The sequence below is a fragment of the Trichosurus vulpecula genome, chromosome 2 (genome assembly GCF_011100635.1).
Source record: "Trichosurus vulpecula isolate mTriVul1 chromosome 2, mTriVul1.pri, whole genome shotgun sequence".
Classification (NCBI taxonomy): domain Eukaryota; kingdom Metazoa; phylum Chordata; class Mammalia; order Diprotodontia; family Phalangeridae; genus Trichosurus; species Trichosurus vulpecula.
The window spans coordinates 1,447,326-1,456,060 of NC_050574.1; positions in this window are offsets into that span (position 1 = coordinate 1,447,326).

Consider the following 8,735-nt stretch of genomic DNA (forward strand, 5'->3'; position numbering starts at 1 on the left):
GAGCCCTAACTCAGCCCCCCATCCACAATAACCCACTTCTGTAGGCCGCCAGATAGTCACGGGTGACTTTCTTGACTACAATTTGCTCAGTCTGCATGCAGCAATCTCTCTGTCCCTGTCTCTCTGTGTCTGTTTTTCTTGGTTTCTCTGTCTCTGCCACTGTCTCTCCAGCTCTGTGTCTGTCTGTCTCTGTTTCACTGTGTCTCTCCCCGTCCCTGCCTCTGTGACTAAGGTCTCCAACCTCTTCTCCCTCACTCCCACCCCTTCCCTTCTTCAAGTCTTCTGGGAACACTCATTATCTTCCTCTCAAGCCAATTAGTCACTTTGGTAATTTTCTCTTTCTGAGCACAAATGAAAGGGGGGCTGGGGAAGGAGGGGGATTCATGTCAATGTCCCTTGAGTTGAAGAGAGGGTTGAGTGAGAAAGGAAGGAAGTGGAGGGTTGGTGAGATGGGACTAGCAAAAGGCCAGCCTGCAGGTCGGCTCCAAGCCTCCCACCACCTGGCTTCAGGACCTGGATCAGTAGTGAGCTCTCCATCACTGAAGTGTTTAGAGTGGATACTATGGGACCACTTGTATGGGCTGTTGTAGAGAAAATTGGCAGTCCTGTATTGACTGGTCTAGGTGACCTCCAGGGTGCCTTCCTGTTCTGGAGTTTCAAGATTCCAGTCTTTGAAATAAAGACAATGGTTTCCACCTTCTATGGGTTCTCGTGGACTTCTCTCCCTGCTAGTTCCATATGCAGGGCCCAGATAGAAGGAGCATTAAAAGTGACATGAGAAAAGAGGAAAACAAGGAAGTGAGCAAGAGCCCCAAGGTACTATTGTTTACTTTTGACATAGGGGCTTAGTCTGATCTGGTTATTTTCTCAGAAGTGTCGGCTCTGATTCCAATTCCTTTAGAGGATCAGATGCTATCGAGGACCTGAATCGATCCATGTAACAGCACTTTGAAGGTAGAAGCTTTCTACCCTTATGTTCAATAGTTATGCAGAGGAATTTACTTATAAGAGACTGACTTTTATGCTAATTATTATAAAAGACTTGGGAAGAATGTTCTATTCCAGGGATTTAATCTTTCACATGACTATGCAGGAGTACTAATTTACCCAGTTGTTTGGGATGTGGGATGACTGCACATTCAGATTGAAAACAGGAAGATTTCACCTACTTGCATTGTGCTCACATCTTTTACTGACCACTTGCTTTGATTACAGAAATTGGCCATGAAAAGGAAAAGCAAGGACATGATTAGATAAATGTCACAGTTTTCCAACCTACCTCATAGCCAGACTTAGGAATAGTCAGGTGGGAAACATTCCTTTTCAAAGAACACAATGGGGAAACTAAGCCAGGAGGATCCCATCCTAGGCTGAGGCCAAGATTGTCCTCTCAGCTTTTCCAGATGAAGACCTCCACCTTTAACAGTCACACTCTCTTTGAGTAATTTGTGTCATTTCTCTCATATGGTGGATTATTGACATTGATTATTGATGTATTATTATGATCCATCAGACAACTCAAAAATAAAATCCATTATAGTCCCATGAGCTTTTACCTCAGATGGCAAGCTTTGCTAATCAAAAGTTTTACCAGCACTTACAACTCAAATTTAAACTTGTCCTTGTACAAAAGCCAATCACTAGAGCTCACTTCTGTACACTTGCAAATTCTCAGCAAGCCAAGTTCTTTTGTTTAGGGACTCCATAACCCAACAAGCTTTTTGGCAAGTTTACACATGACAGAACTGATACAAAAGTTTACCAATTTCAAACTTGAAACAAACCTATTACCAGTCAGGTGACTTCAATTTTGTTGAATACATTTCTAAAGTACTTTACACAGAGAATCAGCATCTCATGTTTAACATGTTAAAACTACAACTTTAAGAGAGAGGGCTTACCCAAGTTGGGAGGCTGGCTGATTTCTCACCTCCTGTAGCCTGGGAGATACTTCCAGACTGTAGCTGCTGCCCCTTTCCCCTCCTTCCTCTCACCAGGTGGGGGAAGGGTGAAACTCTCTTTTCCTATTCTGATCTAGGATGAGAAGGGTTAACAGGAAAACTCCAGGGATGTTTGCAGCCATACTGAGATACCCTCTTGACTCAAGGGAAGGGAGTAGGTGAAGGCAGTGAGTGGCCAGGGCTGTAAGGAGGTATTTCAAAACTCCTTAATGATCAATCACAAAACTTCCAGAATCTGCTAAGATGTTTTTAGCTGTTCTAACTTTTCACCGTTGTTCTAACTTTTCATGGCCTGGTCAGAGCCAGCACTACAAGAAGAAGAATCTCAATTTTTTCTTTGGGAACCTAAGGGCAACTCTCAGGGAAGTCCTGGTGAGTCCAGCTGGGAGCATCTGGTGGCCAGAAGGCAGGAGAAAAGGGGGATCCTGCAGACATGGGTGTGGGGACAAGGAGTCTTGGGGTGTAGAGGGAAGGGAATACTTGGAGTTTTCCCAATTCCCTACTGATGAGAGAATTGAGAGTATTGGGTTCACTCTTCTTGATAGGGCTTTGGAAGGTGTGCCCATGGCCTTGAACTGCTGGACCAAGAGCCTGAGAGCATCAGGCCAAGTGTGAGACAGACTTATAACTGCCTGCCGTAATGGCACCTGAGAGGTCAGGCCAGAAAAGCACCTCCAAGTCTTCCCAGGTGCTTGGAGAGTGACCCCCACTGCAGGGAGAGAAAGGGATAGGGAGAGAGGGAAGGCTAATATACCTTCCAGACTTGGCTGGAGAGGAGCTGTGGTTCTTTGTCTCTCTTACCTTTGAGACTTAGATTAGAAAATGCATATCCCACAGGGGAGGGGAAGAAAAGGATAGGGAGAAAGGGGAAGCTTATATCTAGGCAGTTTTTCCAGGCATAGAGGTCCACCTCCCCACCTCCCCAGTGTCCCACGGGGAGGGGGAACAACACAGGGTGCAGAAACCCTGAAACTCTGGTGCACAGACCCCCAAAACAAAACACACACAGATGGCCCTCTCCCCCAATGTCCCACAGAGGAGGGGAAGGAATGACACAGGGTAAACCAGAGTGCAGGGGGAACAACACAGGGTAAAAAGTCTGCTCAAGCAGAACAAGGTGCCTTTTCTTTAAGTTTTGGAGACAAAATTTCTTACTAAGTTTCTTTTGTTTAGAAATCCCTTTCACAAATCACTTTTCTAGATGATATTGAGGTCAGAGTGTTACAACGGAACACTAGGTGCTTTTTCTTAAGATCTCCTTCCCAAATTTCCCTCCTAGCAGTCTCCTAGCATGGCTGCTCATCATAGCATCCTAGGACAGAGGGGAGAAAAAATGTGACTGACCCAGTACAAGGGTGTCTCCTTACATGAGGGTCCACAGTCCAACTGACTGCCGAGAAGTCAGTGGACATTCAGAAGCTGCTGTCGGTGTCTGGGCATTCCAGGGTTCTCTCAGGCAGGGAGACAGTAGGAGCAGAAAGGTCTGGGGAAGAGAAGAAAGAAAAGGGTGCTTACCCCGTGGCTAGGAGAAGATCATTGGAGTCCAACTAATATTTGGAGTCCTTGTATGGGAAACCAAAATGACGAGATTTAGAGTTGGAACAGCTGGTTCCGGTGTGAAAGATTCACTTAGATAATTTTCTTCTAACCAAGGGGAGCTTTATTGATACAAAAGCATTATGGGACTCCTAGCAATTAAGCTAACCCTGCTATTTGGGAGAATTGTGCTTATATAGAGGTTTCAGAATGGTGATGTAGTTTTAGAGGTTTTATGTGGGTTAAAAGATTGGGAAAGGATGAGGAAGGAGACACAAGGGAGACACGGGAAGTTTTGTGACCCAGGATGGGGGGAGACAAGGAATTTTGTGGTCCAGAATAAGGGAGAATTTTTATGGCATTTCAAGATAAGGGGAAGAGACTTTAGGATGCCTTCTGGTTAGAGAATAAACTAGGGGCTTCACAAAGTACTGAAAAGCAACTCTTAACCCTTAGGGCACCGTTTGTATCCTCATCAACATCAGGACAAGCTAAGGACGAGTGTTGCCCCAGAGTGGAGTGGGTGCTTGGGAGGTCTTCAGGCAGACTAGACAGCCTCTTGTCAGGTATGTAAGAGTGAGCAGTCCTTTTGTGGTGGGCTGGCCTCAATGGCCAACGAGCTCCCTCCCAACTCTTGGATGCTGTGGTTCTGAGATGAATTCTCTGGCCAGATAACCCAGAAGACAAAGGACAGGACAAAATGGCTCTCAGCCGACGCCCCGCCCAGCTTCTAATAGTTAATAGCTAGCATGTAGAGAGCACCTACTGGGCGCCGAATATTAGCTCGCTGTATCCTCACCACAACACTGGGAGGGAGGGGCTCTCATCGTTCCCTTTTGGCAGGTGAGGAAGCCGGGGCCGACAGAGGTGAAGTGACTTTTCCAAGGTCACACGGCTACAAGTGTCTGAGGCTGGATATGAACTCTCGTCTCCCTGGTGCCATCCCCAGCACTATGCGCAGGGCCATGCACTGACTCTCTTCTGTTATACAATTTGTTTCATTTAATCATTTGAAGCATTAAAATCAACAAGGCAGTAACATAATTGCGCTGTGTGTTGCCTTGTAAAGAACTGTCAGGGACCAACCCAGCAACCCCCAAACAACTTCACCCAAAAATCGTAATTTGGGAGACAGGAAAAAATTCATGATTGATGTGAAATCACCCTGATGGGGTTGAGATCTGAATCCCCAAAATGAAACGACCACATCTTTGGGATCTGGGCCCCCAAAAGGAAAAGCCCCTGGACCTTCCCACATGGCCCAGGTACCTGGTGTTCACCTGGGGCTCCTGGCCCTTCTGGGTTCTTCTCTATTACCTCCCAGTCACCCCAGACAACTTGGCCACTCCCACATCCTTATACACAGTCTTTCTGTCTTGCCCCCCATTAAATTGCTCCAATTCCTTAGGAATCTGGCCCCCTTGCATTAGTGATACAGATGCTCAGATTCCTTAAGAGTGGCCAATGCTCAGATTCTTAAAATCTGGCCAATAGTGTAGAAGTTAATAATGGAGTTATGTCTCACACAGAAGACAATGGGCAAAGCAAGGATCCAATTGGTTTTATCTTGTTTTGAAGTTAGAAGTCAGCTAAGTGCAGTAAAAGGTAAGTCTTGCTTGGAATGCTCATGCATAACAAATTCATGCATATTAACTTCTCCTCTGGGAGGGCTAAAGATTTGTTTTAATGGTCATACAATGCATGTGGCGAGAGGGGGAACATATCAAGGGGAACTATATAGTAGGCGTATAGGAAAGTTGTATACCCTGCATTACCCAGCCAGTGGGGAAACAGGGGAGCGACTTTACTGTGGGCATGGATATTTAGGCTTGCTTTTGTTTCTATAGAGGTGTGACTATTTTAAGAGACACCTGCCACTGCAGTCATACACAATAAACTTAACTTTTATCTTCTCCCCTCCTGAGCCTGAATGAGTTATTTCTCACAGTTTTGGTGTATTGTCCAGGAAATTTATAGGCATTGGAGTGGAAAGAGTCTTTACCTTCAAAGAATGAGGAGGCTGGCCCCATTCATTTTAACGGCCTCATGTATTGGCGGGTGAATGCTCTCCCCATCCAACTGCAGAGACACGACACTAATTGAAAAGGAGGGGTGAACGGAAGAGTGTAAATTGGGCATGGAAACCCTGGCCACTGCTTAAGCTTGTGCGCAGGGCAAGGTAAGAAAATTGGACTATTGAAGTATTGCCTTGTCAGTAAGGGAGACATCCCATGGGGTCTAGGGTTGAGTAAATATCGGGGTGGTCTAAGACCATGAGAGTGTGGAAGATGTCCACACAGGAGTTTAGAAAGTATCTACACAGGAAAACGTGACAGGAACAGATGAGAATTAAGTAGGATATTTACAAGAAACTCTAGAGGTGGAGAAGTAAGATGCGGAATCAGAAAAGTAAGACGCCAGAAAAGGAGAAAGGAAGTTCTCTGGGAAACATTCCTCCAAAATAGTCCCTCGGGAGGATATGGGAATATCTCAACATGTCGGTGGTGCTGGCAGGGCAGAGATCAGGCCTTGGGAGGATATCCTCTGTAAAATTGGCTAGAAGTCAGTCAGAGTGAATTGGCATGTGAGAAGTCTGAGTTTCAGCTGGTCTAATCTTAATCCTAAATTGGCTTATCTCCTAAAAAGTCAACAAGAAAATTAGGTTGGTGGGCACTTTGTCTTGTCAAGTGTCTGATTTGTGCGTGGGATTTCTAACCAGCCCCTCTGAGCTTTTGGATTCTCCTTGTCATTATCTGTAACACTCTGTCTGTATCTGTTCTGCGTTTGTGTCTGTGTGCAGTCTGACAGCCTGTAAGGTTTAAAATGCAGCCAGCCAGCAAGAGCAGCCTCTGAAGGCTGCAGCTGGACTTTTTGTGGAATTTCGTTATCTCTTTCTCTCCTCCTCTCCCTTCCTCCCTGATTGCAGCAGCATCAGAGGAGTGGATGGATGGGAGACAGAGAAAGGCAGAGAAAATACTGTACTGTTTAGGCTATATGATGGCTAAAAGGAAGTCAAAGAGGGTAAGAGAAGTGTCAGGTCAGAATTAGAAATAAGGTATGTGCAGTTTAAAGGGGCTTAATCAAAATCCACCAGAGGTGGGGGGCGGAGCCAAGATGGCGGCTGGTAAGCACAGACTAGAGTGAGCTCCCTACCCGAGTCCCTCCAAAAACCTATAAAAATGGCTCTGAACCAATTCTAGAACGGCAGAACCCACAGAACAGCAGAGGGAAGCAGGGCTCCAGCCAAGGACAGCCTGGATGGTCTCTGGGTGAGGTCTATTCCACACGGAGCTGGGAGCTGGGAACGGAGTGGAGCAGGGCCCAGCCTGAGCAGCGTGGACGATCCAGACCAGAAGCTGGGCGGAGGGGGCCCTAGCGCCCTGAATATGTGAGCTGTGGCAGTTGCCAGACCCCTCGACCCACAAACACCAAAGACTGCGGAGAAGGTTAGTGGGAAAAGCTGCAGGAGTGGAAGGAGTTCCCGGTTTGGCTTCCAGCCCCGGGGGAAGCGGAGGTGGGGCAGCTACAGCTGTTGTTACTTCCGGCTCCAGGCCCACCTGGTGGGAGGAATTAAGTGGCGGATCAGAGCAGGAGTGCAACAGCCTGCTGAAGATCTAAGCCCAGTCTGGACTGGGGGTCCTTGGGGAAGGAGGAGTGCGGCTCTGACAGAGCTGGCACCTCCCCCCCAAACGTAGAACATAGAACTCGTTAGTCTACAAGCAGTCATACCCCACTGAAAAACTCAAGGGTCAAGTTAGTTGGTTGGGAATATGGCCAGGCAGCGAAAACGCGCCCAGATTCAGTCTCAGACTTTGGATTCTTTCTTTGGTGACAAAGAAGACCAAAACATACAGCCTAAAGAAGACAACAAAGTCATAGAGCCTACAACCAAAGCCTCCAAGAAAAACATGAACTGGTCCCAGGCCATGGAAGAGCTCAAAAAGGATTTGGAAAAGCAAGTTAGAGAAGTAGAGGAAAAATTGGGAAGAGAAATGAGAAGGATGCGAGAAAACCATGAAAAACAAGTCAATGACTTGCTAAAGGAGACCCAAAAAAATACTGAAAAATACACTGAAGAAAACAACACCTTAAAAAACAGACTAACTCAAATGGCAAAAGAGCTCCAAAAAGCCAATGAGGAGAAGAATGCCTTGAAAGGCAGAATTAGCCAAATGGAAAAGGAGGTCCAAAAGACCACTGAAGAAAATACTACTTTAAAAATTAGATTGGAGCAAGTAGAAGCTAGTGACTTTATGAGAAATCAGGATATTATAAAACAGAACCAGAGGAATGAAAAAATGGAAGACAATGTGAAATTTCTCCTTGGAAAAACCACTGACCTGGAAAATAGATCCAGGAGAGATAATTTAAAAATTATTGGACTACCTGAAAGCCATGATCAAAAAAAGAGCCTAGATACCATCTTTCAAGAAATTATCAAGGAGAACTGCCCTGATATTCTAGAGCCACAGGGCAAAATAGAAATTGAAAGAATCCATCGATCGCCTCCTCAAATAGATCCCAAAAAGAAATCTCCTAGGAATATTGTTGCCAAATTCCAGAGCTCCCAGATCAAGGAGAAAATACTGCAAGCAGCCAGAAAGAAACAATTTGAGTATTGTGGAAACCCAATCAGAATAACCCAAGATCTGGCAGCTTCTACATTAAGAGATCGAAGGGCTTGGAATGCGATATTCCGGAGGTCAATGGAGCTAGGATTAAAACCTCGAATCACCTACCCAGCAAAACTGAGTATCATGTTCCAAGGCAAAATATGGAGTTTCAATAAAATAGAGGACTTTCAAGCTTTCTCAGTGAAAAGACCAGAACTGAATAGAAAATTTGACTTTCAAACACAAGAATCAAGAGAAGCGTGAAAAGGTAATCAAGAAACGGAAATTGCAAGGGACTTACTAAAGTTGAACTGTTTTGTTTACATTCCTACATGGAAAGATGATGAGTATGATTCATGAGACCTCAGTATTAGGGTAGTTGAAGGGAATATGCATATATATGTATATATGTATGTATATATATATGTTTATGTATATATATAAGTGAATGTGTATGTATGTATATATCTATGTGTATATGTATGTATGTGTATATATATGTGTGTATATATGTATATATATATGTGTAAAAGAGAGAGAGCAGACACAGGGTGAGTTGAAGATGAAGGGAAGATATCTAAAAGAAATAAAATGAAATTAAGGGATGAGAGAGTAACATACTGAG